This window comes from Rutidosis leptorrhynchoides, chromosome 1 (genome assembly GCF_046630445.1).
Source record: "Rutidosis leptorrhynchoides isolate AG116_Rl617_1_P2 chromosome 1, CSIRO_AGI_Rlap_v1, whole genome shotgun sequence".
In the NCBI taxonomy this organism is placed as follows: domain Eukaryota; kingdom Viridiplantae; phylum Streptophyta; class Magnoliopsida; order Asterales; family Asteraceae; genus Rutidosis; species Rutidosis leptorrhynchoides.
This window is the reverse complement of record NC_092333.1, coordinates 417534744-417543919: the sequence shown is the minus strand read 5'-3', so window position 1 is coordinate 417543919 and position 9176 is coordinate 417534744. Positions and strand designations below refer to the sequence as shown.

Below are 9176 nucleotides of genomic sequence, written 5' to 3'. Positions count from 1 at the left end.
TATTGTTGTTATTGTTGTTGTTGTTGTTGTCTTAAGCATTCAAAACGCTCAAATTCCTCAGCTCTCCTATATGCTTCATTCGGTTTATAGTTAAAGAAAGGTTGGATTCTAGGGTGCTCAAGATCATACGGGTTGTATGTGGGAGGAAAAGGTTGGGGTGTGTTCGGGTCCACGTAGCTTAATTGGCCACAATGGACTTGCCATTGTGAAACCGCACGTAGCCCCGAGAAGTGGTAAATAGCCTCGTATGCTTGGTTTGCTTGGTTTAAATTGAGTTGGTTAAATTGATTTTCAAGCCAAGCTTGGTCATACCCACTCGGAGCACTACACCCTGCACCTTGTGCTCTACTACTCGCTCCTATATTACCCGTTTCATATTCATGCCTCACCCTTTCTTCTTCTTCTTCTTCTTCTTCTTCTTCTTCTTCTTCTTCTTCTTCTTCTTCTTCTTCTTCTTCTTCTTCTTCTTCTTCTTCTTCTTCTTCTTCTTCTTCTTCTTCTTCTTCTTCTTCTTCTTCTTCTTCTTCTTCATTTCTCCCGATGGCATTCAGATCAAACCACTTTCTCATAATTTTGTTCATGTCTCCTTTCAAAATCTTTCCTCCTTTAAAATCCGCATACCCAAACTTAGCCATTTCATTGGCCGTGAACCTCGAAACATCAATTCCTAAATACCTTGCTATCCGTGTCACAAATACACCACCCACAGTACCTCTCTTTCCTTTTGTCCCAGTTTTGTCGAAAAGATAGTCAGCAATCACATGGGGAACATGAACATGTTTCCTATTGCCAACTCGGTAAGTGAGTCAAATGTCTAAATAAGATGTTTTCTCATTGCTATGGAAATGGTAGTTAACAGTGTTCGCAATGAAGCGGGCTATTATCCGAAGTTTATGTGTCTTAAGGGTGTTGGCTACAGTTTTACCCGGGCAAAAGATTCCATTACTTATTCGGTTTTAGGCCGCAGGGTAATTAAACTCTTGAGGGTTGGTGTTTAGAATTTTGAAAGACAAAAGGAAATCTCAAAGTCCATCGGTGTTTCTAAATTCGGTGTAAATTCCCAGGGCTCTAATGAATTGAAGCATGCTCATCTTTCTTTATTGCCCGCCCAAATTAAAGGTCATGTAATCTTGGTCGATGATTATTCCTACCTTAAGTTTACAATCTAGGTAGAAGTGAACTCTAGGGTTGGGACCGTGTAAATGGGCTCATTATACCTGAAGACTGGAACCCAAGGGTTGATTGATAAGTCCCCATATGGAGTTGCAAAAAGACTCTTAACCTCATTAGTAAGACCAGCCTCATCCAGCAGAGACCAGTCAATGGTTTTCCCAGGATAGAAACTGTCCTTGAGCCTAAGCTCTAAACCCGCTCTAAAACGTGGGTTAAGAAAAATTTGTTGTAACCACGGGTCTGATGAAAGACTTTGAATATCATCTGAGATTTTGTGCATTTCCTCATCCTCAACCTCAACCTCTTGTTGAGCTGGGCGTTTACCTCTACCCTTAATTCCAATACTCTTTTGTCGTTTTGCTCCGCTTGCTGAGCCACCATGTGACTTTGTTGGTACGTTAGTCTACAAGACGAGACAACAAGAGAAAAACATTGTGGAGAGATAAAAGTTAGCACATAAACAATTTACTTTCAAAGTCCAATCATAATTTCCAAGTTGATTTCAAAAGATTCATAATTAATTTCATCATGCAAAACATGCGCGTGTATATCATACATGAATAAAACAATTGCATTTAGACATGGTCAATATGTGAAATCAAACTAGATAAACAATTTGGTGAAATTTCAAGCTTTACATAAAGTTGCAACATTTACCTCATGCAAGTAATTATAAATCATATGTAGTATCATAAGCTAAACATGCATTATATTCAACTAGTAAGCTCATCTTGGTCAAACATGGTCAACATGAATCAATTGCAAAAAGTCAACCCTAGTCAAAGCCTAATTAGTTCAAAATTCGACTAAGACAAGAGCATTCATCAAATTATATCAATTCTTCATGTTATAGCATAAATATACCGCAAACAACCACATTATCACTAATCACATTGCTCAAATTAGTCAAACTCATTCAAAACCCTAGCTTATGAACCCTAATTTTCAATTTCAAATCATACAAGCATGAAAAATGGATTTAAAGCAAGATAATCATGGTAGACTAACAATTAAGCATCAACAATAACAATTAACACTCCAATTTGGCGCAAAATAAAAAACCCCTAAATTGGATGAACTCTAGAATTTCAAAGTTGAAATCTATGTAACAAAGCATGTAAATCATGTTAATAAACAACAATGTAGTCTAGATTCATCAACAATTTGACCATTAACATCATAAATCAAGCATAATCTACGAATTAAGTATAAAGAGAAAAATGGTAAAAATCAATCAAATCATGTTAAAAAGTGAATTAAAATGATAGATTCTTACTTTTCCCATGTTAGATAATGAAGATTTGCAAGAAAATTGATGAAATTTGAAACCTTGGTCGATTTAGGTTGATTAGGGTTATAGATGCGCCGCTATTAGAGAGAAAATTGAAGTTGGGTGTGAAAAAATGAAGTTTTGGTCGTGCAAAATTCTTAAGAAGCAGATGCAAAAGCGCCGCTTTTCAAACAGGGGCACCACTCCTGACATAACAGAAACGTCGCTTTTGAAAGAAAAGCGCCGCTCTAGGCGAATTAAAAGCGCCGCTTTTGAAAACAAAAGCGCCGTTCTTGGCTACTGTTCAATTTTGACACAAAACTGCAGGTTAAAGCGTCGCTCTTGTGGAAGTAGCATCGCTCTTGGGAGAGAAAAGTGCCGCTCCTAGGACAAAAGCGCCGCTTTTGTACCTGATTGCAGTTTTTCCAATTTTAAGTCCATTTTGACCCATTTACAAACTATTTTTGACGTTTTCCGGTTTACCCATATGCATGCAATAAAAAAACATAAAAATGCAACTAATAAAAGGAATATCATACAATTCTAAATGGAATGCAATTAAAAGAAATTATATACACAATTGTGGAAAGTTTTTAACGAGTTTATCACCCAACTCCCATCCCCTTGAGATTTCAACTAATCTCGGGGTGGTAAACTTCCATTCCCTTTGAACTAAGAGAAATATTTTCATTACCACCACCACTTAACATTGACATTAACCAATCATTCATTACCTTAGTTTCATGGATTAACTCCTTAAGTTTGACTTTTTCATGTTTTGACAAATTTGACACTAGGCGTTTTCTCAAGTGTTCATCCTTTTTGGAAGAAGCCCGATGCACCCGCCCAAATAACTTTCGCATAGACTTGTCAACAATGTCGTTTTGATTTTTTGCTTTACCTTGAATTCCCGTGGTTAATCCCCCACTGCCTTTAATTGGTGAACCAACTTGCCTTGTGCTTGCAATGCATTGCATACTAGCAACAACTTGTTGTGTTGTCAATGGCATTGATGGTGTTTTAACACGTTTGGTTTTATGCTCATGCATTTCCCTTTATCCCGAAGAGTCAATTTACCGGTCCTAAAGTCAAAGAAAGAGCCCGCGGTTGCCAAAAATGGCCTTCAACAAGGGGTTCAACTGGGTCTTCCTTTATATCAACAATAACAAAGTCAATGGGAAATTCCATGTCCCCCACCTTAACAATTAAGTCTTTGGCGATCCCTATACTAGAGTTTATTGATTGATCAATTAATTTGACTCCCATTGTAGTGGGTGAAAGATCACCTAGGCCTAGCCTTTTGTAAATGAAATAGGGCATGAAGTTGATACTTACTCCCGAATTGGCTAAAGATGTGAGCATCTCTGAACCGTTTACATTGCATGGGATAAGGAAAGGTCCGGGATCACCCTTTTTGATGTTAGGTTACATTTCTTTAAAATTCCATCACACTCCTTTTTCAAGAAAGCGGTAGATGCTTGCTCAACATCTCCCTTTTTGGCCATGAGTGTCTTCAAAAATTTCTCATATTTGGGCATATTCTCAAGCACCTCCGCCAAGGGGATTTTAACATAAATATTTTCGTTGTCGGATAAAGTTGACTTACAATCCACATCATTTAGATGTGTAGGATGTAGTGATTGAAAATGTGAGACCAGTGTCTCATTTTTCTCCTTAGTTGATGTGGTAGAAATCTCGACCTCATTCTTTTGTGCCTTCGTATTCAATAAAGTTTCGACCTTTTGCTCTTTATCAACCTTTCCCAATCGAATTTGCTCAAAATCACCCTTTAACTCCTTGCATGTCGAATCGATAGTCTCTATGGACATTACATTTTTAACTTGATAGGGAATGAATGTTGCATCATCTAAATCTTCCAAAAACTTGAATACCCCATAGTCGATAGTATCAATTTCTAACACTTCATCAAAATCAAACTTGTCTCCTTCAATGTCGAACTTGAAAGCTTGAGAATATTCGGATTGATCCTCTTCGTTTAATCAATCGAGTTCACTTGAGCATATGTATTGGTGGCATTTGATAAACTTGCTTGATTTTGGATTGGATTGGTAGTGTTGCTCTCGATAGGAATAACTCTCGTGTTATTTTGGTGGGTTTGATGGTTATTTCGGTTGTTGTTGTAATTATTCGGGTTGACTTGAGTGTTTGAAGGTAAAGTTCCTTGTGGTCTTTCGGCAACTTGATTTGAAATTCTTCCAACGGTGCTCTCAAGGTCTTGGAATGAAGCTTGTTAGTTTCGGAGTTGTTGCTTCAAGAGCTCATTCTCTTTCATTAGAAAAGCTTCGGTTGATTCTACCTTCTTAATGTAGTTTTGCATGATTTCTTCTAAGCTCTTCGAAGGTTGGGATTGTTAATTGTTTTGTTGAGGTTGTTGATTGTAACCTTGGTTATTTTGTGATTGACTATAACCTTGGTTGTTTTGATAATTTGAACTTGCTTGATTGTTGTAAGGTTGGTTGTTGTAAGGTTGTTGGTTTTGGTATTGGAAGTTGTTGTTTCGGTTTTCGTTATAGTTGTTGTAACCTTGATTTCGGTTTTGGTTTGTGAATCCGGGTGGTGTATTGGTTTGGTTGGTGAATGATACTTTTTTTTGATTAGGATTATAGCAGCTTTGGTTAGATGTTCCTCCCCGTTGGTAGTTTTGATTACTCACGTAGTTCACATGAGCATCCGAATTCATGGGAATATCATCTAGATCAACATGATTGCATTGAGTAATTTGAGGACAATTCTTTGTGAGATGTGGACCCTCGCATCGTTGACAACCTACTTGCATTGCAACTACCGTTTGTTGAATCTTCTTCAATTCTTTCCCAAATGTTTGAAATTGATTGTTCAAGCTTGCAAGCGTCACTTGCTCATTATAACTCTCTATTTGTGCTACATTCGTCCTTGCTAAATCTCACGGTGAAGGTGCCCATTCATATGTGTTGATCGAGATATCTTCTAGCATAATTTCGGCCGCATTTACTGGTTTGTACATAAATACCCCACTGGATGAAGAATCAAGATATCGCTTCGTTAACATATTACAACCTCGATAGAATGTGTTGATATACTCCTTCTTCGTCAAACCATGCGGTGGGCAAGCTCTTAGTAGCTTCTTGAATCGTACCCATGCATCATACAAACTCTCATCACCCCGTTGTGTGAACCCATTAATCTCCATTATAAGCCGCTCTACTTTTGACAGTGAAAAGAAATGATTGATAAACTCGTTTGTTAATTCTTGAAAAGACCTTATGGAATCGCATGGTAAACTTTGCATCCAACATTTTGCATCTCCTTGAAGTGTGAAGGGGAATGCCCTTAGCTTAAAAGCGTCATCAGTGACGTTTTTGGTTTTGTAAATATCACAAAGATCATTAAAGTGTTGAATATGTTCGAACGAATTTTCATCTATCAACCCATGAAAGTATGTATCCTTGATTAACGTAAAAAGTTACCCTCGATCTTCCAATTATCAACTTCAGTTGGTGGTTTTGTAATAGTCGGTGCTATCATTGTTGGTGCAACTAAGGTAGCGTTCCACATTGGTGTGTCATTTGGATCATTCAATAATTCTTGATTAACCGGAGGACCATTAGGACCCTCTTCATCGTGAATCGTATTACCGTTTGGATCCATCTCTTCTAAACAAAATGGCAAAGCTTCAAAATTCTTTCTTAATACCCTTTCTTCTCTACGATTATAAACCCCGTGCACGTCTCTTTCCAGATCGGAAAATGGTTGTGTGAATTCTTGATCCTTGTGAGGCCTTATTTTCATACACCAAAGGTACCTATCCTTCGATCACAACACAAACACAAGCGGTTTTCCAAACGAAAATAATAATATAAAATGCGAAAAGTAAATTCCGTAAGGGTGAACCCCTATGAAAGGATCGAACAAATAAAAGTTTAAACCAAATAACCAACTAAGCTAACCGCATCCCCGGCAGCGGCGCCAAGAAAATGTGATACGTTCGTGCGATATACATCTCTTACCCTCTAAATTTATATTTGATTTAAACACTACAATCAAGCACACACAACTAACGAGCACTTAGAACCCGGTTATTATAGCACTTTAATGTAAGTATTCTTATCAAGTTTGTCCCAAGAGACACAGTGTAAGTCGGATATTTGAAACTATCAATTGTCCTAGGGTTTGTTTGATTTAGGGGGTTTCGATTGATATCAACTAACAACTAAAACTTGCACAATTAAACAAATCTAAATGTATCAATTAAACTAGTAACAAGAAACAAGCAGTGAAGTATTAAGACTTAAAACAAATTAACTAAGACGTGTTCACTTATCTAATCATCTCTATGCTTGGCTTGCCCCATTTTTGCCTATATTGCTATCTCATTAGTTGTTGAACTATTAAATGTTTAGCATCACTACTAAACCTCAAATCAAATGATACTCCACGAATTAACATAAGCTTTATATCTTAAGATCGAGTTAAGCATGATTTGGTCATTGAGATTGAGCTTATGTTAAAATCACATAAAACCCCCAACTATCGAAATCACTTAAGATAATCGGCATCACTATGTTGACTAGAGGCCAATTGAAAACCAACCTAGATCAAGAACACAATCACTTGCAATTCCTAAGCTAGTTGTCTAGATCACCTAAGGTGTTGAAGTACATATTGATTCACTTCTCAAATCACTAAGAGAGCTACAGAACATATCTAATCAAAGTCAATCCTAAAACAAACTCGTAGTAATGGATCTTTAGCCAACTCAACAACACATGATCATGTAATTCATTCAACCAACATTAATCAATTGATTTGGGGCAAACACTAGCATTAGAGATTCATAGATAAGCAAACACAAGAGATTTAGCCAATCATAGCTAAAATTAAACTAATAATAATCATAGAAATGTAAATCATCATCATCTTCAAGTTATTACAAGTAATCAATGCTAAATATGAAAAGTAAAGTGAAGATTACAACCCAAAATGTAAAGAAGATGAAGACCTAAGCTAAACAATGATGAATCTTGAGCTAGCTTCCTTGAATCCACCCTTAAACACCAATGGATGATGAAATTAGGGTTGTGTATGTGAAATTCGGACCTTAAGCAGCTGCTCCCAAAGGTGCATATGAAAAATGACCTAATCTCGTTTCTTTTATAGTGCTGAAAATCTGGGATGAAACAGCGTCAGGAGTGCCGCTCTTACTTCAGGATCGGCGCTTTTGGCTTAGTGAGGAGCGGCGCTTTTGACTTTGAAATGCCGCTTTTGGATTTGAACAGAGGCGACGCTTTTGTTGAGGAGTGACGCTTTTGGCTGATCAGGAGCGACGCTTTTGACATTTAGAACGGCGCTTTTGATCACTGATGAAAATGGAGACAAATCGCGCATAATAGCGCCGCTTTTCCTTATAGAACGGTGCTTTTGGGCCTTCAGGAGCGGCGCTCCTTTACAGGAGCGGCGCTTTTGAAGCTGTTTCCTGCACTTGTCATTTTCTTTGCCAATTTTGCCCATGATTTGGTCAATTTTACACCAAATCAACTCCTTAGCCCTTAGTTCACCAATTAGCTCAATAATACACTAAATAGGCTCGAGATAGTAAAAAACCGAGCAAAGTGAGGTAGATATCGCGAAATAAAATATATATAAATGGAGTGATATCACACTTCATGGTAAAAGAAGGTATAGTTTTAGGACATAAGATTTCAAAGTCTGGAATAGAAGTCGATAAGGCTAAGATTGAAACCATAACTAAACTTCCAAAACCTACCACAGTAAAAGCGGTAAGGAGTTTCCTTGGACACACCGGTTTCTATCGATGTTTCATCAAAGATTTCTCGAAGGTCACCCGACCTATTACTCATCTCCTCGGAAAGGAAGTTCCGTTTGTCTTTAATGAAGAATGTGTGCAAGCATTCAACTATCTGAAGAAACATCTCACACATGCACCCATCATGATAGCTCCTGATTGGAGTTTACCATTCGAAATAATGTGTGACGCGAGTGACTTCACAGTTGGAGTTGTACTCGAACAACGAAAATATAAGCATTTTCATCTACTCTATTACTCGAGCAAAACCTTAACCGGAGCTCAAGAGAACTACACCACCACGAAAAAGGAGCCGCTAGCCGTAGTTTTCGCCTTCGACAAATTCCGTTCCTATCTCATCCTGTCCAAAACTACGGTTTACATAGATCATTTAGCCCTCAAATATCTATTCACTAAGCAAGATGCTAAACCAAGACTCCTACGATGGATCTTACTCCTCTAAGAATTCGATATTGAGATCAAAGATAAGAAAGGAGCAGAGAACGTCACAGCAGATCATCTTAGTCGTTTGGAGAACCAAGTGATGGAACAACTTGCTGAACAAGATATCAGAGACAAATTTTTGGAAGAACAGCTTATGAGTTTAGGACAAGCTAACATAGGATCACAATTTACTGATACTCCTTGGTACGCTGACATAGCCAACTACCTAGTTGCTAGAGTAGTACAGAAAGGAATGAGCACATTCTGAAGAAGGAAGTTCTTCAGGGATGCCTAGTACTACTACTGAAAAGATCCATACCTATTCAGAATTTGCCCTGATCAGATAATCAGGAGGTGCGTAGATGAGAAACAAGCAACAGGGATTCTTCACCAAGGTCACCACGGGCTAACTGAAGGTCATCATGGAGCAAAATTAACCCGCAAGAAAAGTCTACGAATCAGGATTTTATTGGCCGTCTATATTCT

The 9176-nt window shown here is 37.8% G+C and overlaps 1 non-coding gene across 1 annotated transcript; it reads left to right on the top strand.

Moving 5' to 3' along the window:
- Positions 1-5535: 5535 nt before the first annotated feature.
- Positions 5536-5642, top strand: LOC139886714 (small nucleolar RNA R71). Its single transcript, XR_011772586.1, has one exon. It is a non-coding gene; the product is annotated as a small nucleolar RNA R71 (small nucleolar RNA).
- Positions 5643-9176: the final 3534 nt, after the last annotated feature.